Source organism: Schistocerca cancellata, chromosome 4 (assembly GCF_023864275.1).
Source record: "Schistocerca cancellata isolate TAMUIC-IGC-003103 chromosome 4, iqSchCanc2.1, whole genome shotgun sequence".
NCBI lineage: Eukaryota > Metazoa > Arthropoda > Insecta > Orthoptera > Acrididae > Schistocerca > Schistocerca cancellata.
In genome coordinates, this window is record NC_064629.1 from 664990861 (window position 1) to 665016033 (window position 25173).

Consider the following 25173-nt stretch of genomic DNA (forward strand, 5'->3'; position numbering starts at 1 on the left):
GCCATGTAATGTACAATCAAAGAACCGATACTATTTGTTTCATCAAAATGTGAATAGCATTACAAATAAGGCGTGCAAGGTACAGTTACTAATATTTTAAATTTTATCTCTGTTCCGTTTTAAAAGTTAAGTCCGTCTTCTTCAGCTTAACAATGGTATTTACTTCAATGCGGTGAAGAAGATATGAATTCTACTATATTTTTAAGAACTGTTGCGTTAGTCTCACATGATATTACTACAAAACTGTTTCAACAAATAATGGTTACTGTCGAAAACTGATGTTATGTACTATACTGTAGATAAGACGTATCGTTATTTAGTTGCAATTTATCTCATAAAAAATTTCTAGAGTCACAACCAGCATACATACATTTCGATTCCAACCGCATTATTACATACAAAAAGGCCGTCAAATAGCATATTTTAGTAGTACATTAGCAGAATTAGTTTGAATCTGTGTCTGATATTTACTATCAATGAAAATATGTTGGTCTTATTTACGATACGAGCGTTCACTCCCTGAATATAAAGCAGTAATAGAAAATTGTTTTGACACATCCTCATTGTTAACCCAACAATTCGCCTGTTTACTCAATTTTGGGAATGCCATCCCGTACTTCAAGTAAAAGCTGTTTCAAGAAACCACTTTTTTTAACTCTCCGCATTGTTGTTGCTAATGTATTAGGCCCTAATGTAACTCCTTCGCGTACGCTAATAAGGAGAGATTGAAAGTGATGCGCATGCTTAATAAATTAGACATTAAAAATTTTAGGTTATTTTTCTCCGGTAATCCTATATTCCAATATTCATACAATCTGACTTTTACACCCTGTTGATCACCAACGAAGAACCGAAGTAGAAAGCCACTATAATTGCTTAAGATAGTTCTTTCACATATGATGCAATTTTTGTACGATGTGCTAGATCTATTGACCGTTTCAGATCGATCAGTTGACAGTAATCTCAAGCAAATCTTAACTGTCAGATTAAGTTCGCATATCTTCAGAACGAAGGTAAGCCAGTAAGACTGTGTATCAGCGTGAAGTGTAAGGTAAATCTAAACCAGGTTCTAACGGCAGAGTCGAAAATTAGAAAAGCAGAGTATTTAAGGGCTGTTTTTGAGAGGTTTCTTGATGCCAAAGACTCTTTATTAACTGATTACAAGTATCTACAGACATTTATTGAGGAGTCTTAACTTCTTATTTTCCAGTTGTTGATCTGGTAGCTAGTCTAGCTGCTGTTCTGTCTCGAACGAGAGTCGCTTTTGAACGATATTAGGGACCCATGCCATGACGTTTATCCTCCGTATTTTTTATTAATTTTTGTGGCAAGTCGAAAAGCACGGAGACAGAGAGACCGTCGGGCTATCCTAACGAACCAACTGATGACACTCACTAACATCTGAGCTCTCTTGGGCTCCTATGCGATTTCACAAACAATACAAAACAGTTTATTAACAGTGGGATTCGTTTAGTTCTTTGACAGGTGACACCAGTTTATCGATGACATAGACTTTGATTGCGGAAGCGGAAATTTGACAATGACTAGAGGTCAGTAACATTCAAGGATGAGAGTCTTTCCTTCCATGGATAGAGTGACAGTCTAGTTTATGAATAAAAGTTTCTCAGTTTCTCGCCGCATCAATTCATAGCTTATCCGCGACATTTCGGTATCCAGACAATACCATTTTCTGGCGAAGGCACTGAAAGGGAGAGCCGCCTAGTAAACTCTCGAACAGAACGTAATTTAATGGTTGCTAAGGCTCAGGAAACAAGTTAGTATACGGGAGAAAAACCTGTAGACACTAAAATGCTTCAGGAAGATTATACAATGATACGACAAATATTTAGAAAGTAGCTTTCAAATTCTAAAGTGTTTCCAGAAGTAAATATAAACTCTGGCCATAATCTGCTAATAATGTAATGCAGATTTCAACTCAATAAATTGGAGACATGTACTAAGTTATCAAGATAGGGCCTGGATAGGTCACAATAACCATAGATTTTTAAGGTTTATATATGAGCATTAGGCAGCGACTAACTGAAACAGGGTTGCGGTATGTAATGGAAAAGGAATAGGTAGCTCTGACTGATGAAGTAGAGAAGGCAGCTCAGTGAAGACTATGCGGAAAAATAAGGCCCAGTAGGAATCCTGGGATAACACACGATGTATTAACGTTAATTGACCAAAGGAGAAAATGCAATGGTGTGAAAAACTTAAGGACGAAAGTAGCTTTCATATGCTGTGTCACCGGCAAGTAACAAAGCCTGATGAAACTTACACCATAAATATAAAAAGCTAAAGCAGTATAGTACAGTACAGAAGGTAACTGAAAAGACATACGCATGAGACGAACAGAAATGACACTTTTATTGGAAGAAAATAATTACTCAAGTTACCTTGATTTATGATGGTCCCCTGGACATTAAAAAATACATCTGCAAAAATACAATATGCATTAGATGAGTATGTGCCAAGCAAGATCTTAAGAGATGGAAAAGAGTCACGTGGTACAACAACCGGGTTAGAAAACTGCTACGGAAGCAAAGGGAACTTCACAGCAAACATAAACATAGCCAAAGCCTTGCAGACAAACAAATATTACACGAAACGAAATGTAGTGTGAGGAGGGCTATGCGAGAGGCGTTCAACGAATTCGAAAGTAAAGTTATATGTACTGACTTGGCAGAAAATCCCAAGAAATTCTGGTCTTATGTCAAAGCGGTAGGTGGATCAGAACAAAATCTCCAGAAACTCAGTGACCAAAATGGTACTGAAACAAAGGATGATAGACTAAAGAACGGAATACTAAATGTCTTTTTCCAAAGCTGTTTCACAGAGGAAGACCACTCTGTAGTTCCTTCTCTAGATTGTCGCACAGATGACAAAATGGTAGACATCGAAATAGATGACAGAGGGATAGGAAAGCAATTAAAATCGCTCAAAAGAGGAATGGCCGCTGGAGCTGATGGAATACCATTTCGATTTTACACAGAGTACGCGAAGGAACTTGCCCCCCTTCTTGCAGCGGTGTACCGTAGGTCTCTAGAAGAGCGTAGCGTTCCAAAAGATTCGAAAAGGGCACAGGTCATCCCCGTTTTCAAGAAAGGACGTCGAACAGATGTGCAGAACTATAGATCTATATCTCTAACGCCGATCAGTTGTATAATTTTGGAACACGTATTATGTTCGAGTATAATGACTTTTCTGGAGACCATAAATCTACTCTGTAGGAATTAGCACGGGTTTCTAAAAAAACGATCGTGTGTAACCCAGCTCGCGCTATTCGTCCACGAGACTCAGAGCGCCATAGACACGGGTTCCCAGGTAGATGCCGGGTTTCTTGACTTCCGCAAGGCGCTTGATACAGTTCCCCACAGTCGTTTAATGAACAAAGTAAGAGCATATGGACTACCAGACCAATTATGTGATTGGATTGAAGAGTTCCTAGATAACAGAACGCAGCATGTCATTCTCAATGGAGAGAAGTCTTCCCAAGTAAAAGTGATTTCAGGTGTGCCGCAGGGGAATGTCGTAGGACCGTTGCTATTCACGATATATATAAATGACTGCGGATGATGCTGTAGTATATAGAGATGTAGTAACAGTGAAAAATTGTACTGAAATGCAGGAGGATCTGCAACGAATTGACGCATGGTGGAGGGAGTGGTAATTTAATCTCAATGTAGACAAGTGTAATGTGCTGCGAATACATAGAAAGAAAGATCCTTTATCATTTAGCTACAACATAGCAGGTCAACAACTGGAAACAGTTAATTCCATAAATTATCTGGGAGTAGGCATTAGGAGTGATTTCAAATGGAATGACTATGTAAAATTAATCGTCGATAGAGCAGATGCCAGACTGAGATTCATTGGAAGAATCCTAAGGAAATGCAGTCCGAAAACAAAGGAAGTAGGTTACAGTACACTTGATCGCCCACTGCTTGAATACTGCTCACCGGTGTGGAATCCGTACCAGGTAGGGTTGGTAGAAGAGATAGAGAAGATACAACGAAGAGCAGCGCGCTTCGTTAAAGGATCATTTAGTAATCGCGAAAGCGTTACGGAGATGATAAATAAACTCCAGTGGAAGACTCTGCAGGAGAGACGCTCAGTAGCTCTGTACGCGCTTTTGTTGAAGTTTCGAGAACATACCTTCACCGAAGAGTCAAGCAGTATATTGCTCCCTCCTACGTATATCTCGCGAAGTGACCATGAGGATAAAATCAGAGAGATTAGAGCCCAGACAGAGGCATACCGACAATCTTTCTCTCCACGAACAATACGAGACTGGAATAGAAGCGAGAACCGATAGAGGTACTCAAGGTACCCTCCGCCACACACCGTCAGGAGGCTTGTGGAGTATGGATGTAGATGTAGATGTAGATGTAGATGTAGATGTAGATTTAGTTACAGGACATAGTCCTCAATAGGGTGTGTGATCACCACAGAGGTCAGTGTATGCTCTGTCTCGTGATCTCATGCTGGTCTCAAGGTCGTCAGAGCGTTCCATTCCTCCATTGCGCGGTTCACAACTATTGGATGGTCGTTGGTGTAGCCGGAGCCGTGGAGCAGAGAGGACGGGCCTGTAGCTATACCAGTTTGTCTGATACACAGCAGTTTAGTTTCTGTTTCCAAACGTACATCTGCTAGGAACTAAATTGTACCTGTGTACTTTACTGACTCCATTTGAATGTCGTATTAGTACTCAGCGTATAATTTAGATCAATCCTTTAGAGTCTATGTATTTGTTTCCTGCTGTAGCTTTTATGTAATCAGAGTTACTGGTAAAAAGTAATTATTATTACATCGACTTTCAGTAGCGAAATTTATTTCTATTTTAAAAGTTTACACAACGTCTGATCATATTCTACAGTGAGAAATCTGCAGGGCAGATTTTAGTGTTTGTTTATTCTCCTTGTTTATATTTTTCGCACACTGCATCCTCAGCAATTCAACAGTCGTGTAGTTTTCTCTTTTGCAGGGATGTGTTTGTACATTCTCAGTTACTCCAGAGTGTTTTGTATTTTTGGAGATCTTTTTCAATTTTTTACACAGTAAGATATGGCTTCGGACTGTGTTGTGCGTGGACACAAGGAGAACTGCCTGCTGTCTGTAAACAACAAGCTGCATTGGCCACAGTCGTCTGGCTGCTGCTCAAAGCTTCGGCGACTTCGGGGCGCCAGTGACGAGACCTTCGACACCTTTGATGCCATTGGAATCCCCTGGTGACCTGGTTGTCGCTGCGTCAAAGAAAAGTTGTTCAAATGGCTCTGAGCACTATGCGACTTAACTTCTAAGGTCATCAGTCCCCTAGAACTTACAACTACTTAAACCTAACTAACCTAAGGACATCACACACATCCATGCCCGAGGCAGGATTCGAATCCGCGACCGTAGCGGTCGTGCGGTTCCAGACTGTAGCGCCTAGAACCGCTCTGCCACTCCGGCCGGCTTATGCTAGTCACTGGGAGCTCCAACGTTAGGCGGGTAATGGAGCCCCTATGGGAAGTAGCAGGCAGGGCGGGAAAGATGGGAAAGATGCCCGTGTGCACTGTGTATGTTTGCTAGGGTCTCGTCCGAGACGTGGAGGAGGCTCTACTGGCGACTATCGAGCGTACTGCGTGTAACCGGTTGCGAATAGGGGCAGCTGTCGGCACGAATGACACCTGTCTGTTGTGTTCTGAGGCCATCCTCGGTTCCTTTCGGCGGATTGGTGGTTTGGGAAGGTAACCAGCATCGCATACAGGGTGCAGGCTCTGTAGCATCATAATCAGAGTCAGTCGTGGTCCTCTGAATTAGAGCAGAGTGGAATGTCTAAACCAGACTATTCTGAGGAGGTATTGGATGCGAATATCTCGACCTCCACTATCGGATGGAGAATTGTATAGTTCCCCTTAATCGTTCAGGCGTGTACTACAAGCAGGGAACAGCTATTAGGGTAGCGGGTACGTGTGGCGAGCACATGGTGTTTTTAGGTTAGATCAACCCCTCTCGGAATAACAGACGAATTGCGTGCCGAAATCGAAGATACAACAGCCACATTATTTCCAGAGAATGTTCGTCCTGACACAACGGATATAAAAAAGATTAATATGATGTTAGTGAACTACAGGAGCATCCAAGGAAATGTACCAGAATTGGTATCGCCTACTGAAGGTTATGACTTCCAGATAGTATTTGGAACAGAAAGTTGATTGAAACCGGAACTGAATAGCAATGAAGTCCTAAGTTCAGATTAGAATATTTATCGAAAGGATAGGTTAGCCACCTATAGTGGCGGCGTATTTATTGCAATATAGAATTCGTTAATATCTAGCAAGGTTATAACAGATTCCGAATGTGAATTAATGCTGCTGAAATTAAGCATTACAGATCGGTCACAAATGATAATCAGATGCTCTTACAGACCGCCTGGGTCAGGAACTGTAGTGGTAGAGCGCTTCAGAGAGAACATGCAGAGTGTCGTTATTAACTTTTCTGATCATGTTCTAATGGGGGTTGACTTTAACTTTCTAGGTATAGATTGGCAGAGTCATGGTATCAAAACTGGTGACAGAGATAGGGATTCGTGGGCCATTGCTCGTATGTCTCGTCCGAAAATTACTTTGAGCAGATGATTAGAGAACCAACTCGTGAAGGTAATGGCTTAGACATCCTAGCAACAAGCAGACCTGAACTTATCGAATCAGCTGACGTAGAGGAAGGTATCAGTGATCACATGGCTGCGATAGCAATTGTGACTGCGGGTATTACAAGAAAGATAGGAAAATATTTTTGCTTAGCAAGAATGACGGGATATAAGATGCAGAGTATTAGAGTAGCCAATATCAAACATTCAGTGCTGAGAACGAACATGTGGTGCACAAATGGAAAAAATTCAAAAGTATCGTTCAATATGAATTAGATAAATATGTTCCGAGCAAGATCTTAAGGGATGCGGAAGACCCACAATGGTGTAATACCAGTGTTAGAGCCAGCCGCAGTGGCCGAGCGGTTCTAAGCGCTAAAGTCTGGAACCACGCGACCACTACTGTCGCAGGTTCGAATCCTGCCTCGGACATGGAAGTGTGTGATTTCCATAGGTTAGTTAGGTTTAAGTAGTTCTAAGTTCTAGGGGACTGATGACCTTAAAAGTTAAGTCCCATAGTGCTCAGAGCCATTTGACCCATTTTTGAACCAGTGTTAGAAAACGGCTACGTAAACAAAGAGGGCTTATCTTAGATTCAAAAGTATTCAAAATGTAGCTGATAAACAAAAGCTGAATGAAACGAAATTGAGCATACGGAGAGTAACGAGGCAAGCATTCAATGACTTTGAAAGTAAAATTTTGTCAATCGAGATGACTAAAAACTCTTCGAGGTTTTGGTGTTACGTAAAATCAGTACGAGGTTCGAAGCCATCTGTTAAGTCTGTCGATGGCCATACTGGTACAGTAACCAAAGATTACAGAGAGAAGACTAAAATACTGAATTCGGTCTTCCGCGGAAGACTGCAATACGAGCCTTCCGTTCAATCGATGTACAAGCTACGAAATGGATGATATTAAGATAACCGATCACGGAACAGAAAAGCAACTACAACCGCTTAGTAGTGGAAATGTATCAGGACCAGATGAGTTACGTGTAAGATTGTACCAAGATTATGCGAAAGAAATTGCTCCCCTTCTAACAATAATTTATCGTAGCTCGCTGGAGCAACGAAGAGTTACTAGCGATTGGATAATGGCGCAGGTCATTTCCGTTTGCAAAAGAGTCGAAAGACAGACGCACATAATTGTAGGCCTATATCCTTTATGTCAGTATGTTGTATAATTATGGAACATGTTTTATTCTCAACAATTACAATGTTTTTGGAGAACGACAATATATATTCTATAAAAACCAACATGGATTACGCAAACAGAGATCCAGCGAAACTTAGCTCGCTCTGTTGCTCCATGAGATCTACAGCGTCGTAGACAACGGCGCTCAGTTAGATGCAGTGTTCATTGAGTTCAGGAAGGCATTTGACACCGTCCCGGACTTCTATTTAGCGGAAAAAATACGAACCTACCTAGTATTGGACCATATTTTTGACTGGATTCAAGACTTCTTTTCAGATAGAACTCAACACATCACCGCTCTTAAAAGAACAAAATCGTTAGATGCAAAGGTAATTTCCGGAGTACCACAAGGGAGTGTGATAGGATGGGTAATGTTTGCAGCGTATATATCTAGTAGAAAGTCTTGGAAGCTCTTTAAGACTTTTGGCAGATCATGTGGTTTTCTATAAGAAAGTAGCAACGCCAAAAGACAGTATCGATTTGCAAAATGACCTACAGAGGATTGAGGAACGGTGCAGGTTCTGGCAGTTGACCCCGAACGTAAATAAATGTAACACATTGCGTATACGTAGGAAAAGAAGTCCACTATTGTACAACTACAATGTTGATGAAAAATTGCTGAAAACTGCATCTAGCGTAAAACATCTAGAAGTAAATATTCAGAGCGACATTAAGAAGAATGACAGCATAAAATAAATGGTAGGAAAATCATGTGCCAGACTGAGAGCGAGAGGAAAAATCTTAAGGAAATGTAACGAGGAACGTGGCTAATAAGGAGCTTGTTCGACCGATTCTTGAGTATTGTTCGTTAGTGTAGGACCTTTCAGTAGGTAAGGCTGATTGAAGAGACAGAGAAGATCCAACGAAGAACGGCGCATTTCGTCACGGGCTCATTTAGTTGACACGAGAGCGTTTATTTGCAATTTGTTGGAGTTCTGATCGTGCCCATTCAGGCGAGTCAACAATGTTAAGAGAATACGACATTGTACTGGAGACAATTTTCCTGTCTGTGACGACGATACGAACGTAAGGACGCCACAACATACGATCTGAGCGGGAATAGAACTCGGGATACTTCAATTAACAGTCCGCAGCGCTGAACTCGCAGCTACCGAGGTGGACGCGTTACTGACGTCAGCAAAGTCCACTGGCAGACGCTATAAGAGAGGCGTTGGACATCATGGAGTGGTTTACTATTGAAATTTCGAGAGAGTACTTTCCGGGAAGAGTCGGACAATATATTAATTCCTTCTACATACATCTCGCGAAATGACCACAACGAGAAGATTAGAGAAATTAGAGATAATACAGAGGCTTACCGACGGCCATTGTCCCGACGCAGCATTCGCGAGTGGAACAGGAAACCCCGTAGGGGTACCAGCAGTACACACTGTCAGGTGGTTGCGGGGAACTGATAGAGGCGTAGAGGTGCATGTGAACGCTGCAGTACGTCTCCCGAATGCATCCCACACTTTTTGGATGGAATTTAAGGCGGGGGAACGGGCAGACCGTTCAGTTCGCTAAATATCCACGCGTTACAAGGGCTCCTCCACATGTGCTACTCGATGCGGTCGCGCATTGTCATCCTTAATAATGAAGCATCCCTGAAAAGACGCAAATGGGGAAGGAATGCAGCGTCTCAGTTCCGTTGACTGCTGAGTATGTCTTGTTCAAAGATTCGGAGGTCAGTACGCCCACGCAACAGTATGTCGCCGCACACCATAACACCTGGACCACCAAAGCGATCATGTTCACCATTGTTCCTGGGTGCGTTACGTGTTCCCACCTCTCGCCAAGTGAGGGTAAGTTGAATCACTACTCTGACTGAACCTGCGTGACCAGTAGAGGTACAGAGTACCCTCCGCCACGCACCATACGCTGACTTGCGGAGTATTTAAGTACATTTAACTCCTCGTTGGTTCTCGGGTGTCAACGGAACACAAGGTTGTTGAGCAAAGGGACCACCCCAGACAGTCGCTGTGCGACTGTGGAGCGACTTTGTGTCTTGCAGTCCTGTTAACGACTGTTGCATTTACAACCATTGTTTGAAATGCATCACTTCTTGACTGTTGCAGAATGTAGGGGTCATCTTCTGCTGTAGTTGAACGTGGTCGATCACCGCCTCTTCTCCGTGCAGCACTGCCTATGGTTCGGAACGCCCCCATTGCATGTGATACATTGTTGTGAGCAATACCAAACTTATGGGCTATACTCGTCATACTTCGTACTTCTTCCAGTTTTCCGATGGATCTCCCCCGTGTGAAGTAATCCCGGCCATCTTGTAATGTAGACCACCACCACAGAGCACCGTACCTGTTCGCTGATTGACACACACAGAGCAAAGCACTCGGAACGGAATGCAGATGACTAAAAAATGAGATTGACTGGTAATGTAAAGTGGCAAATCAGAAATGGCTAGATGTTAAATGCAAAGCTGTAAAAGCTTGCAAGGCTATAGGAAAGATAGGTGCCACATACAGCTTTGAACTTTGTCTTCGTAGGAGAGGTGGTGTGGTAACACTCCTTGGAGTGCCGTTCATTTTCCAGTTCAAAATGATGAACCCGTGTTTAATCACATGTGACGACGCTCGACAAAAAATTGTCACGATGAGCCTCGTAACCCGCAAGCAACTCCGCAGAGATGGTCTTCGTTGCTCTTTATGGTCTTCGTTGCTCTTTATGGTCTTCGTTGCTCTTTATGGTCTTCGTTGCTCTTTATGGTCTTCTGTTAGGCGCCGAGAAACCCAGCAGGCATACACCTTAGAATTCTCCAACTGGTAAACGAATGCGTCAGTACTACCAACGGAGACGGCCGATTGAACAGCGAGGCGTTTGGCCGTCATCCATCGATCACCTCGATTGAGAGTGTCCGCACGTTCCAACACTGCAGGAGTCACAGTTTGCACAACTGGCCGGCTTCCGGGAGATCGGACAGGTTTGCGGATGTTTGTTGCGATGACAGAGCATCGCCCAAGGATTCACTGTGCTTTTGTTCAATGCTACGTCACCGTAGACATTCTGCAAGTGCCTATGAATATCTGAGATGTTCTGGTTTTTTGCCAATGAAACTCAATTACAGAGTTCTGCTTGGAATACACCGCCATTAACGACTGTTAAAGACTGTTAAAGATTGTTTGAAATGCATCACTTCTTGCCTGTTGCAGAATGTAGGGGTCATCTTCTGCTGTAGTTGAACGTGGTCGATCGCCGCCTCTTCCCCGTGCAGCACTGCCTGTTGCGTTAGTCTCACATGATGTTACTACAAAACTGTTTCAACAAATAATGGTTACTGTCGAAAACTGATGTTATGTACTACACTGTAGATAAGACGTATCGTTATTTAGTTGCAATTTATCTCATAAAAAATTTGAATGGTGCGTATAATGCCGTTACCTGTCGGAATTTCAGGAAACTGTAGGAGCCGAGAAAAAAAAGTGTTGCATTACTTACTGAACGCCCCTCGTATGCGTGTATGATATTTTGAGAGGTTACAACCTTTTTAAATTCTCATATTATTATATTTAAATGGTTCAAATGGCTCTGAGCACTATGGGACTTAACATCTGAGGTCATCAGTCGCCTAGAACTTAGAACTTCTTAAACCTAACTAACCTAAGGACATCACACACATCCATGCCCGAGGCAGGATTCAAACCTGCGACCGTAGCGGTCGGGCGGTTCCAGACTGAAGAGCCTAGAACCGCTCAGCCACACCAGCCGGCCTATTATATTTAATTCTTATATCAAGTCTTATGTTAATTCTCTTATTTTACTCTCACATTTTTCTTCAGGAAGAACTGGCGTATTTCCTTGGATGATACCGGTCGTAGAAACATTTGAAATATAGAAATTCCGAACACCGTGAGCGGCAGTTTTGCCACAGTGACATTTCTTTGTATGAATCTCACTCGGTAAATAAACGTCGTTAACATTGCTGAAGATTTCACGCGTTGGCAGTAATTTCGCGTCAAACCATACGTAATGGATCACTTTACATTTTACTGACAACAGGCGCTTGCTGTTTATTAGGTATCGAGATAAACTTATTGTGTTGGCAGAAGAGCCAACACCGTGTTGCAAGAGGAGGCCGAAATGCACGCTTTTAAGCTCACGCAGGCTGGCGTGAGGTCTGGAACAGTTATAGGAGTTGAGTCTAGTAAAAAAAGGAGGTAACTGGTAGAATACTTAACTTTAATCCATAATTGGAGAACATCGCTCTTGTTGATACATTATATAATCTCAATATAAACTGGTAATGGCGCCTTGCTAGGTCGTAGCAAATAACGTAGCTGAAGGCTATGCTAACTATCGTCTCGGCAAATGAGAGCGTATTGGTCAGTGTAGCTTCGCTAGCAAAGTCGTCTGTACAACTGGGGCGAGTGCTAGGACGTCTCTCTAGACCTGCCGTGTGGCGGCGCTCGGTCTGCAATCACTGATAGTGGCGACACGCGGGTCCGACGTATGCTAACGGACCGCGGCCGATTTAAAGGCTACCACCTAGCAAGTGTGGTGTCTGGCGGTGACACCACAAAACTACAGGAATTTCACCGAAAACAATCTCAAATAATTTGCTCATTCATTCTATACAATCAGTAGATGAATAGAATAAGGACACCGTTATTTCAAATACATCGTACAACATTCGTCTAGTAATTTTCTACGGGCAAAGGTAGATAAACGAAAAAAATAAAAGTTGCAGTCGGGTTTCGAGCACGGGACGCAAAGCTGTAAAGCCGTGACGCTAGCGCCTTTGCCACCGCTTTTGCCTCGAGAACTTTGATCGTCGTTTCATCAGAAGCGGTCGAGTATCTACGGATAAACCAAGACACGTGTTCGCTTATTTTGAACCTTCTTCATAGAGCGAAGTTTCTGGGAAATCGTGTTATGGCGTCTGCCGTGTTGTTCTCCTGAGAAATACTACAGAGATCACGTGACCGGTACCCGTCACATTGGCGTCTCCGTTTGTTGTCGGTAATACCTGTGGTGCCATCTTGCGGTGGCCGATCGAACGAATGCTATGCGACTCCTATTTACAGACACATTTATATTCAAGTGCGCGACTTTTCGCTGCACCGATGTGACGAGTCGTGGGCCCACGCTTACGTTTACGACATCCGCGGGGCGGCGCGGCGCAGCGTCGCGCGAGAGGAGCAGAGCGGACCAGGAGGAGGAGAGATCGATGGGTGGCGGCAGAGGCGGCGGCGAGAACGGCCGCGATTGGCCGAGGCCGGCGGGGCGGCGGCGCGGCGGCGCGCGGACACAGCTCGGAGGCCGCAGTCGACTGGCGCGCGGGTTCGAGTCTGGGCGCGCCGCGAGCCATGCTCCATACAGCCGGCGTCTGCGAGTGCGTCCGTGAACACGTGCGGCGATGACAAGCCACTCTCAGCCATAGGTTCAGCAGTTTGCTACTGCAACATTTCCGGTTCGGTTGCTACCTCCTCGTTAAGAAAAAAAGATTTTTTTTCCACATTTACGCAAAGTGATAATAAACCGAGAATTTCACACACGAAGCTCACTGCGTCAATGGTACCCAAAACTAGACAGCTGTAGTAGCTTAGAAATTAAGCTGTTCGACAGTCAAACAGTACCAGTGTACAGACATTCTGACGTGTAGGAGCGTTTATTGAGGAATAGTGTATCTGTTAGTCCTCTCTTCACTGTATAACAATATGCTTCTTCTCGCTGGTTCATCGATCTTTGTATGGCTACAGTGTTTTGTCGGTTGCTATCAACTTAAAACGTAGTGGAGGTTCGTTTTTGTTAACAAATCTATTATTGCTTGGCGTCGCTAGAAATTGTGGAAAGAACGGAAAAGTCTGTTCGTCCATTACAGCCCAAGTGAAGGAATATGTGTCTTTTATAACAGTCAGATGAGTCGATAAGTCGACCAGTGTTAGTAATGACGCATATACTTGTTAACAGAAAGTTCGAGATGTGAAATGATACATACGTCAAATGCTTTATGAAGGAAATGTAGCTGTAGGGAAATAGCGATGCAACAGGACTGCGATATTATGTTGCATATGGCTAATGGGTTTAGAGAAAGTTGCTGCCAAAATGAGATGCTTAGTGTCCTACAGACGATGTTCCGCTGCTGAAATAGAACGAAGAATCTTCAGAAAAAAGCGGATGTAGCGATGTGACTGCAATGTTGTCCGCAGCTGTATAAACTCTCATTCGTGACAGGCGGAGGAATAGTGCTGGGCTCAACATGCAACTCGAGAACCACTGTCAGTCTGATGCCATTCGCAGAGGCGAGGCCTTAGCGGTTTGTGAGAACTAAACTCACACGAGAGGTCCGTCACGCGGCTGTCAGGAAGAAAAAAGTTTCTTCTGTGGATGAGATGTAATTGCTCGTGCCGCGGGTGGCAGAAGCCGGCCTCGTTACGCAGTGAGTGGCGGGCGCACCGGCATGAATCTGTACGCCGGCTCGAAGTGTGTGGACAGCCGGGGTGCGTGAGCGAGCAGAACTGTCTGCCGGCGAGTGCGACTGCCCGCCGCCCCCTGCGGCGCTCAGCGGCGTGGAGGCGGCGTGCTGCGACGACTCTGGCGTGGCCACGGGGGCGAGCCCGGGGGCGGCGGCAGCGGCAGCGGCTGCGGGGGCGGCGGGCCAGGGCGCGGCGGGCGCGGGGGCGGCGGTCACGCTGCAGCAGCACTACTACCCCGAGGGCGGCTGGGGGTGGCTCGTCGTGGCGGCGGCGCTCGCCGTGCACGTGCTGGCCCACGGCGTGCACGCCGCCGCCGGCGTCTTTGTGGCGCACGTCGTCCGCGCCTTCCCAGGGGCCACGCTCGTCGCTGCAGGTAACGCCTCACCTCCCTCTCAGGAAAACACCGCCACCCGTCACAACTTCGTCGAAGGCGCCACCCATTTAGCTGTTTCGTCTTAAAATGAGACTATACTTTTTTATCACGAATTGCATATTAATCCTTATACAGGGTGTCACCTTTATCTTGACCAACCTAAATAACTTTTTGTCCACAAGCAAAATAAAAACAAAGAATCGAGTAAATGATGTTTAATAATTCGTCCATAAATGGCGTCATGAGGTCTGCGACTGACGATAAAAATAAATACGTCATTAAGGGGGGTAGGACGTCAAACGGGCCGACTTGGAGCAGGAGAGTCACCACAGGACATTTTAATTTCTACTGTCTATACTTTTATAAATAAATTTATAAAACTTTGCCAGCATGACCAGGAAGGATTGAGGACTCACACTATCGCAGTGGAAGTTCAAAAACGTAGCAAAATACCTTATTTTACATGTGAAATTTCATCATTTTTTTACTTATTACTGGCTACATTTGTTGCTATAGGTACACTTTTTTTCCGAACTAAGAGAGATTCTTCGATGAATTTTTCATAGCATACAAACAGTAGTTACAGGTGTACGAAACTCTAGAATTTTCCAAATCTATTAAAAAACTGTGGAAAAAATTGAGATAATTAACTATAAAACTTGAGTTTTTCTAAACATGAAGTTTAAAATGTGACACTTCATTCATTTTTTCATAAATTAAATAACTTCTGGAGTTTCATACTCCTGTAACTATGGTTTGTATGCTGTGCAAAAGTCATCGAAGAATCTCTCTTAATCCGGAAGAAAAGTGTACCTAAAGCAACAAATGCAGCCAGTAGTAAGTGAAAAAATGATGAAATATCACATGTAAAAAAATCTGTTTTGTTACATTTTTGAGCTTCCACTGCTATGAGTATGAATCCTGAATCCTTCCTGGTCATGATGTTAAAGTTTTATGAATTTATTTGTAAAAGTATAGACAGTGGAAATTAAAATGTCCTGTGGTGCCTCTCTCCTGCTCCAAGTCGGCCCGTTTGACGTCCTACCCCCCTTAAGTGAATTGTCCGTTGGTGTTTGGCGTAGCGTGGTAACAATATTAAAAAGGGAAACACTTCTTAATGTCCTGCCACATTGTATTTATTTGGTCACGAACCGGCTTTCGGCTTCTCAAGCCACCTGCAGGTGGCAACTGACTGTCTCAAACTCAGATCTACGTCTACATCTACATGGATACTCTGCAAATCACATTTAAGTGCCTGGCAGAGGGTTCATCGAACCACTTTCACAATTCTCTATTATTCCAATCTCGTGTATCGCTCGGAAAGAATAAACACCTATATCATTCCGTACGAGCTCTGATTTCCCTTATTTTATCGTGGTGATCGTTCCGACCTCGGTGTCAACAAAATATTTTCGCATTCGGAGGAGAAAGTTGGTGATTGGAATTTCGTGAGAAGATTCCTTCGCAACGAGAAACGCCTTTCTTTTAATGATTTCCAGCCCAAATCCTGTATCATTTCTGTGACACTCTCTCCCATATTTCGCGATAATACAAAACGTGCTGCCTTTCTTTGAACTTTTTCGATGTACTCCGTCAGTCCTACCCGGTAAGGATCCCACACCGCGCAGCAGTATTCTAAAAGAGGACGGACAAGCGTAGTGTAGGCAGTCTCCTTAGTAAGTCTGTTACATTTTCTAAGTGGTCTGCCAATAAAACGCAGCCTTTGGTTAGCCTTCCTCACAACATTTTCTATGTGTTCTTTCCAATTTAAGTTGTTCGTAATTGTAATGCCTAGGTATTTAGTTGAATTTACGGCTGTTAGATTAGACTGATTTATGGTGTAACCGAAGTTTAACGAGTTCGTTTTAGCACTCACGTGGATGATCTCACACTTTTCGTTAGTTAGGGTCAACTGCCACTTTTCGCACCATTCAGATATTTTTTCTAAATCGTTTTGCAGTTTGTTTTGATCTTCTGATGACTTTATTAGTCGATAAACGACAGCGTCATCTGCAAACAACCGAAGACGGCTGCTCAGATATACATGACGTGCGACTTACACAGATATTCAAAATATCCACGAGTGTACTGCCGGTCTACAGTGTCCAACGGGCACAATATTTCGGTGATCGTACATGACGCCATCAGATATTGTTTGTACAGAAGATACAAAAATGACAAAATGTGTAAATAGGGAAACATTTCAATAGTTACATTAACTAAAATAGGTAAAAAACGTTTTTATGTGGAGGTACATTTAAAATATGATGAGGAATAGGATGAATTTACAGTTTTAATCTAGTATTTGTAATGAAAACTTAGTTTAACAAAGGGGGAAATTGAAACTGAGTTGGATCATTTAATACTAGGCTGATATTCTGTGTCATGTGTTCGTTGATTTCCAGTATTTCCAGTAGGGTCATCTTTCAGATTTTCTTGACACAATGTAAAACTTCACAATGTACATCATAAGGATGGTTTTCCTTAATCGCCAGCTTCTCTCATGTTCACTTAGTCTAATTACCACATTTCTGCCTCACTTTTTCATACCGCTTGCAAGTGATTGTATGTACTGTACACTATGCCGAGGGTTGTGGTTTGTCTTTACCACTAAATAAAAATTTTGGTATGTTAGTGGCATTATAAAATACAGGTCTGTAGTTACAAGACTTTTATTTTTTTGCAATATTTTCTGAAATGTTGCAAATATATGGAATTTTACTCGAGGCTTTGTAACTATTGAGTGACTGCTGTTGGCCAGCGTACAGAAGAGGTGTAATTTTATTAACTTTCTTTTTTCGTAGAATATTATTAGTCAGGGCAGAGTCATAGCTATTGCTGGAAGTGTTTTGTTTGATGGTTTGTAGTTCTGTTTTAAAGACCGATTTGGACAATGGAACAGATATGAGGCGATGCACCTCTGAATGGGAAGCTGCATGTTGGCGGTTTTGTGGATGCTGGGAGCTTGCAGGGATGGCATAACAAAGTGGCTAGCTGCTGTATTTACGCGTATTTAAATAATGTGTTCCACAGCCATGGAGCTCAACAGCCACTAAAGTTGATAAATTATATGAACTTGTAACAGTAAAGTTTACTTACAAGGGAAGCAGAATCGAGAAGATGCTCCATACTGTTATTTGTTGCATGTTCTCTTCACTGTACATTATGTTTACAGTGTGACTTCACACAAAGTTGTGATACATACCAGAGATATGCTATATTTACCTTCAGTACAATAGGATTTGAAAGATGTTCTCAATGTAAACATAAGATAACATGTATAACATCTCTGTGTGAAGTGACAGTGTTAACATAATGTGCAGTGAAGAGTACGTGGAATAAGTAGCAGTATTCAGCATCTTTTCTATTTCACTCTCCTTGCAAAAACATTTTACTGTAAATCATCTTCTTTAACGCGGCCTCTTAAAAAAAAAAAAAGAGAGAAAAAAGAAATCACCAGCAAAAGACGAATCGTAACCTGCCATGCACTTGATTTGCTGTTGTGAAAAGACGTCTTTGTTCAACATTAACAACAAGACTTAACAACGCTATACCCCACCTCAAGATGATAGTGTGAACAATCGAAACACGTAGTGGGTAAGTAAAGAGGTGACTGACGCAGTAAACTGTTTAATTTAGAAATGTTATTTAGCTACTGACATGACTGATTTTCTTGTAACTTAGGTTTTTTTTATGAATATATGAACAGCTATGCAGCTTTTTTTAAATAGAACCATATATTTTTGTTTGCTTATGCACTTCCTCTCCTCAAGACATCTTCAGAAACGTAACACACCGCACCATTCAGGTAAACATGACATTACTAAAAACGTAATGCTGAATATACTTTAACTCTCCTCAACTAGCACACAGTGCACGTAACTCGTTCATTTGCTAGAGTTTCCTTTAAACAAAAGGAAACACAAGGACAAAAAGTTTTTGGGTGCTCCAAATAAGGGTGACACCTTGTATTCGCGAACGACGTTAAGTGACGTGCGAAGAAGAACTTAGGGTCTACGCTGCTCGTACTGACGGCTAAACAAAGAGTTCACTCGACAAAATTGTCACTGGTTGCAATGGTTTCCTCGTACTTTTAGTTTGAATTAGTCAGGAATGCTCCAGCAGTCACTGAGAATAAGAGTCGCCGATTTCTCGGTGCAGCAAATTTTCTACGTTTTCTCTGATTTCTGGTAAGAACCGATCTGATACAGATCACACAACACAAGAGCACTGTATTACACGGTGTGAGGAAAATGAATCCGTTTCGCGTAAAGAAGAGCGATTACGATCTTACACGCGTTTTCCTTTGGAAATACATTATCTCTTATACAAGTTATTAAAAGTATCTTAAAAGTTTTTAGGCACAAACATTGTTTCATTTCTACACCAAAAGAGATATGTTTCTGACGACGACGATTTTTATGTAAGTAATATTCCTTGCGCACTGCTTTTTACAGGGAATAATTCCCTTTCGCTATTTAACGTTTATTACTTTCTAACTGTTTGCATGCTATGTTCGTTTTGTGTGAGCTGCTGCATCCTTTTACTAACTTCTAAAATTTTCGGGGATCTTTAATCAGAAACTCGCATTTCCTGACGATTATTCGCTGTTTTTATTCTGTTATTTTGCACGCAATAATATCATAAACAAAATAGGAACATAGATAATGTTTTTTTCCGTAGGAAGTTCTGTCATATTGCCACTTCGTCATTTATCAAAATAAATATAGTGGTGTGCCATTAATATTGTGGCAAATACTTCAACTGATATCACTAATTATTCTTAAAATAATTTGTATATGTTGCTACAAAGCAGAATTTGTTGGCTGCAGTGAATACCAATGGAAACATGAAACTTTCTAATCAGAAAGCTATAAAACATAATAAACGAAACGTATAAAAAAGAAAATTTGTAACTATGGATGGAAGGATATGCCACAACTTTTTTGAATACAGTTTCATATGGTGCAGTTGCAGAATTTAGAAACTTTGATTTTTATTACAATTTCTCTCTCAAAATTTGGATTCTCATAAAACATATTTTCAGTAACTTTACTGTAAACTCTAGCTGAAGCTTCTAATGCTGAATTAAAACGGGAATTATAACTATCTTTCATCACACCTGTTAGGAAATTATACAGATCACGTTACTCTCTAGCTAATAATAAAATAGAGACGACGCACAAAACAAGAATTTCTTTTTCGTACAAAACGTGTTTTACTTGTTTTTATTGGCAAGAAATGTCGGTTGTACCTGAGATAAAGGCAACCGTAAATGACACTGAAATACTTTGCGCATCTTCCCATTGGTATTGCATCTGTATGAGTTCATTACTCTCTCAGCGTACACACCTCTGATTGAATGCTGGTTAATGAACCATACCTTTTGCTACTCCTGAAATTCTTCTTTCACTCTAATATAGTTTTGAATATTTTATTTATAAAGAGTACACAGAAAATTTTATTCGGCTCTGGTTGTACATCTTTTTAATAATAATATGCATTCCGTGTTTGTACAACTTCGTTCTTGTATATAAATTCTCATTTACTTTCAATGAATCCAGCTACTGGGGCTGTTGCTACTTGCATTAGTCAGACGTTAACTTGGTGATGCGATAGCAAGATAATTACCGCATCGTGAAAAATGGAGTTAAAGGGAAAAAAAGCTGTACACTATCCGCTGCTGTTTGTAGTACTTCCACCTACAGTCTAGATAACGTGCTACCCGAAACCGACGTCGCATACAATTAATGTCAGTGACATATGTTTCATAAGAAAGGAGCTATGTAGATAATTCAGTCTCTGTTTGATACTGTTTCTGGACGAAGATAGAAACTCAAAATCACCTTTTTTAAATATAGCATCCGAACCGTTTGCAAGTCTTATTCAGCTGAGTCTGCGATATAACTGAGAGCGCTGCTTGTGAAAATCATTTTTCTAATGTGTGTCTACCATTAGATTGCCCATATTCTTATCATATGTGTCACTGGTAACCACTAATATAAATGTTCTGTGTTGTTACTGCGTTCCCTCTGTGCTGTAAGTAGAGGACGATTTAAGAACATTATAAGTTGCTGCAGATGCAGACTTTAAGATATTTTTACTGCATTCGATTCTTGTTTGCAATAATGTGGATCAGATGGTACCTTTTTCGAATCAGCTGATGAAAAAATTACAATATTCTCCAGCTTATTCCATATAGTTTCACAGATTTAGTGTTCAAAACTTGATATAGTGAAGATCGAGCGGCAGTTTGTAATTTATAATTTCTTAATTTATTCTCATTTGACCTTACAAGTGCACACATCTTCCACTAAAAAGAAAAAAGTTAACCTAATAGTTCTTATAATAATGTTTTTACTGCATGCAGTACTTTTGCGAATCAGTTGAACTTAAAACAGTTTACGTTTTGACACAAAAGACACTCTAACGTATGTACTTAGAATGCACATAGAAACCCTATTACTGAACAATTTCACGTTATTTTATTAATTAGCAATTGTGAAAGCCACTAACTTCTGTAACGGCCCTGAATAATAAAAAATGAAGGAACATTTGTGCTAAGTGCTGTAAAAGTGCAAGCATACTCTCACAGTGCTCTCCAGAGCCACTTGTGAGACGAACCAGGCAAAGAAGAACACTTTTTGCGTGATTACGTTTATGACTAGTTGAAGCTGGTATTATATTCGAAATTCTATCGCTGAGATTTACGTCCATATTTGAGTTCCTCTATCAACGAAGAAAGACTAGTAAGCGTGTTTCGTGAAGGCTGTGATGCAGCGGTAGGCTTAATGGCGTCTGTCAGCAATTCGTTTCCAATTACCCGCTGCGGGCGGTACAGAGAGCGGCAAATCCAACTCTGCAGAATACCCTGCATGACAGCGACCCCCTGGGAGCCGTGGGATGAGAGCACTAATCACAGGAAAGACCTCACACTTGGTCGCAGTACTTATACACACCGTCATCGTAACACTGTGTAGAGATGACCAGTTATGCAATAAACATGAAAGTACGCGGTATCCGTCAGGGAATTGGAATTCAGTTTGATGTCGAGCCCGATGTAGAACGAACTATCAGCTGTGACTGTGAAGGTCTGTTCGTTATTACAGTACAACAGAATTATGCTGAGATAACTACTTGTTAATTTAACACCAATTTAGAGGTAAAAACGTTATATTTCTTTTCCTGAAACGAAACTTCGAATAATTAAAAAAATCTATGAACTTAACTTTCTAAATAATATCTTTGTGTTTTGGTTCCTAACAAAAATGAAGAAATTATGAGATGAGATTTGATTCATGTACGTATTTTCTGAATTCCCCAATGAGAACCTTCCTTAACAACTCATGAAACACGCTTTAAAATAACTGATGATTCATATGTTACACTGTGTAGGATACGACACGTTGTCAGCGCTGCCTTTATACTATTTTATAAGGCAGGCAGCTACTACTGAATGAAAAGAGCTGACCGACTGTTTCGAAAAGGTTCAACTGCCCAAATCTAAAGCAAGACGATCACAAGATAACCGATAAATTTTACACGTTTTTTAGCTTTTACTCTGGACTTTACCTCTGAATTGTAGTGGATATATGATTGGTATTTCGTAGAAGAAATTCATTTTATTTACATGGAACTGGATAAGTGCCAGTAAGTAATATTTTTAAATTTGTACCCCACGAAGAGCAAAACGTAGTAATATTTGGCAATGTTTCGCTACATTAATGGTTAGTCACAGCTACAATACGTCATATCAACAAAACATTGAGAGTAATAGCGAGAAGAAATATGAAGTAGAACGATGAAGTACAGTAAGTCATGAGTAAAACAGGCTGCAGATTTTGTAGCGCTCTGAGAAAGCAGTTCGTTTAAAAAAGATATTACTTATAACACGGTAGTGTGACTTGCATTGGGATACCGTTTTAGTGAATGGAATTGAGGTATGGTTAATAGAAATACCGAGTGCATACAAAAAACCCAAAGGTTTCGCAAAATGCGTGAGAACAGATCAATTGCGGATCGCACACAGCTATAAAAACGGTCTTCACCTTGTCCTTCCCTGTAAAGAACGGTGAAACAGAATGTGTCCTTTTACATACACAGCGTATAGTTGTAGATATTTAACATCCCTTGCTGTTTGTGCGTCCGCCACTTAGCGTAAAAGGTAGCAGTGAAAATCGGGCACGTTGACGCAAATGAATAAAAACCTAGAAAACACATTCGCTCTACGATCTGTATTGCTTTAGCACCAACACCTTAATCCGTATGAAAAATACGGGGTTAATGATTGATTCTGGGGACAGGGTGAAACGACCGAAACAGTAAGGCGAAACTGTTTATGTCAATATAGTGCTGTCAGCAGCTCGTGGTCGTGCGGTAGCGTTCTCGCTTCCCACGCCCGGGTTCCCGGGTTCGATTCCCGGCGGGGTCAGGGATTTTGTCTGCCTCGTGATGACTGGGTGTTGTGTGATGTCCTTAGGTTAGTTAAGTTTAAGTAGTTCTAAGTTCTAGGGGACTGATGACCATAGATGTTAAGTCCCATAGTGCTCAGAGCCATTTGAGCCAATATAGTGCTGTTTTTAAGCGAGCCTAATGTTTTTATAAATGACAATAAGGCAAAATTAGTATTCCCACGTAAAACATTTATTTATTCGGGTTCTTCTCACGTCGGACTAGACACGGTATAGTTTGTGATGTAGACAAAGAGACCTACAGTAAACAACTTAAACGTGAGGGATTAGTTATAAAGTAAAAATACGGTAATACTTGCTATCACGAAGGAGAAAGAACACAAGGAGGAAGAGAGTTGATACGTATCCATATTTCTGGCTAATAATACCTGAGAGATGACTATTAGAGGCGTAAATGAATTAAATGAGAGGTAAAGGACGAGTGCTGTTATTTACAGAGATAAGTAGTTATTTATTTATCACAGAAGAAAATACACATTGCAGCCTAAGTTTCGCACCTTTTTAAGCGATCTAGATATTCAGTTCCAAACACATTTCGAAATGTATTGTTTACTTTCTGAATTTCGATAAATGTAAAACATCTGTTTCATTAGAAACGATTCAGTTACAAGTTCCAACTTTTCATGGACAAATAGAGCAAAGGAAACAATGCAGTAGGCCAGTAGGCTAAGCCTAATACGATGAGAAAATACACACATGTTCAATTATGTTTATTACTTATTCTCCATTTTCATGAGTACAAAACGCAATTATTTTTAATGTTATAAAGTGTCATTACAGTTTTCGTGAAGTGAAAATAGCCCTATCCCACATCAACAAAAGCTATGAGGTTAAATCCATTATTCCATATCAAAATACCGTCATCCTGTCGTTAACGTTGCACTGTAACTACACACACACACACACACACACACACACACACACACACACACACACACCTAGCTGCGATGTTAAGATATCTTTGCCTTTTAAAGATAACACCGTTTTCAAAAAATTTCCGATCTTCACACATGTAAATAATGAATGAACATCAGCGAATATTGTTTGTTTTGTAACTATGTTTTCTTTAACTGTTGTAATGCACAAGTTATGACCCCGCAGGCATAAAGTAGTTATTTTACAATTGCGGTACCTTAAAAAGTACAGTTATGACCATAATAGAAGAACGATTACAAAAGCATGCCGTACCCTGATATTCCAAGCAGTTATATTTCGGCTTATAGTCACGTTTTATACACACCATTGCTTTATTTGGCCTTGAAAGAGAGTATTCCAGACAATACATGCATCTTAATTTCGTATTCGATCATGAACAATCTGTTCCTTTTGATTGTGTCTTTGATTATTAACCACCGCATCAAAACGATGAGGAGGGCAGTAATCACTGTTTATGAGGAATGAAGAAAAAGTAGTCGCATTAAATATGAGTAATCATCTTCTCGCATAAGTTAACGGTCTATAATAGTGCCGGCGTCTGGCGATTTCTCGTAACGTATTATTTGGTAGTGTTTTGTTCACACACCTTTTAGGTGACATCATACAAATGGAATTTCGTTCGTTCACTGATAGAATACTCTGTATTTTAGAACAAAAAAAAAAAAACATGAATCGGTAGAACACTCAGAAGAACACGTTTTACATTCTAAACGCGCCGTAGTTGCAGTTACAAGAAAAGCTCTTGGCGTAGTTCACTTAGCATAGGGATCGTTAGAACATCTTGCTTCTTTTGTTATAATTAGACACAATTGTGAAGGAAGTATTATGAGTGCTTTCATAACATATTTTGCTACTAACATCAAGTTTTAATGCACAAAATCAAATCATATGTTGTTCTGGCTTTTAGTGCGCGGTCTAGTCAGCATGTCTATGGCGCCCCATTTAATCCACGATCTTGGAGTTTATGTTGCCGTATTTCTGACTTTTATAAAATTTTAAAACAAAGGATTTCTTTCAACAGCTTTTGTCTAGTGTGGAATATCTTCATACGCATTCACACAAGGAATATGCCACGTGCAGAACTAATGTAACTCGACGAGAAACTGATTAACTGTGATAGAATTTCCAAGAGCAAGA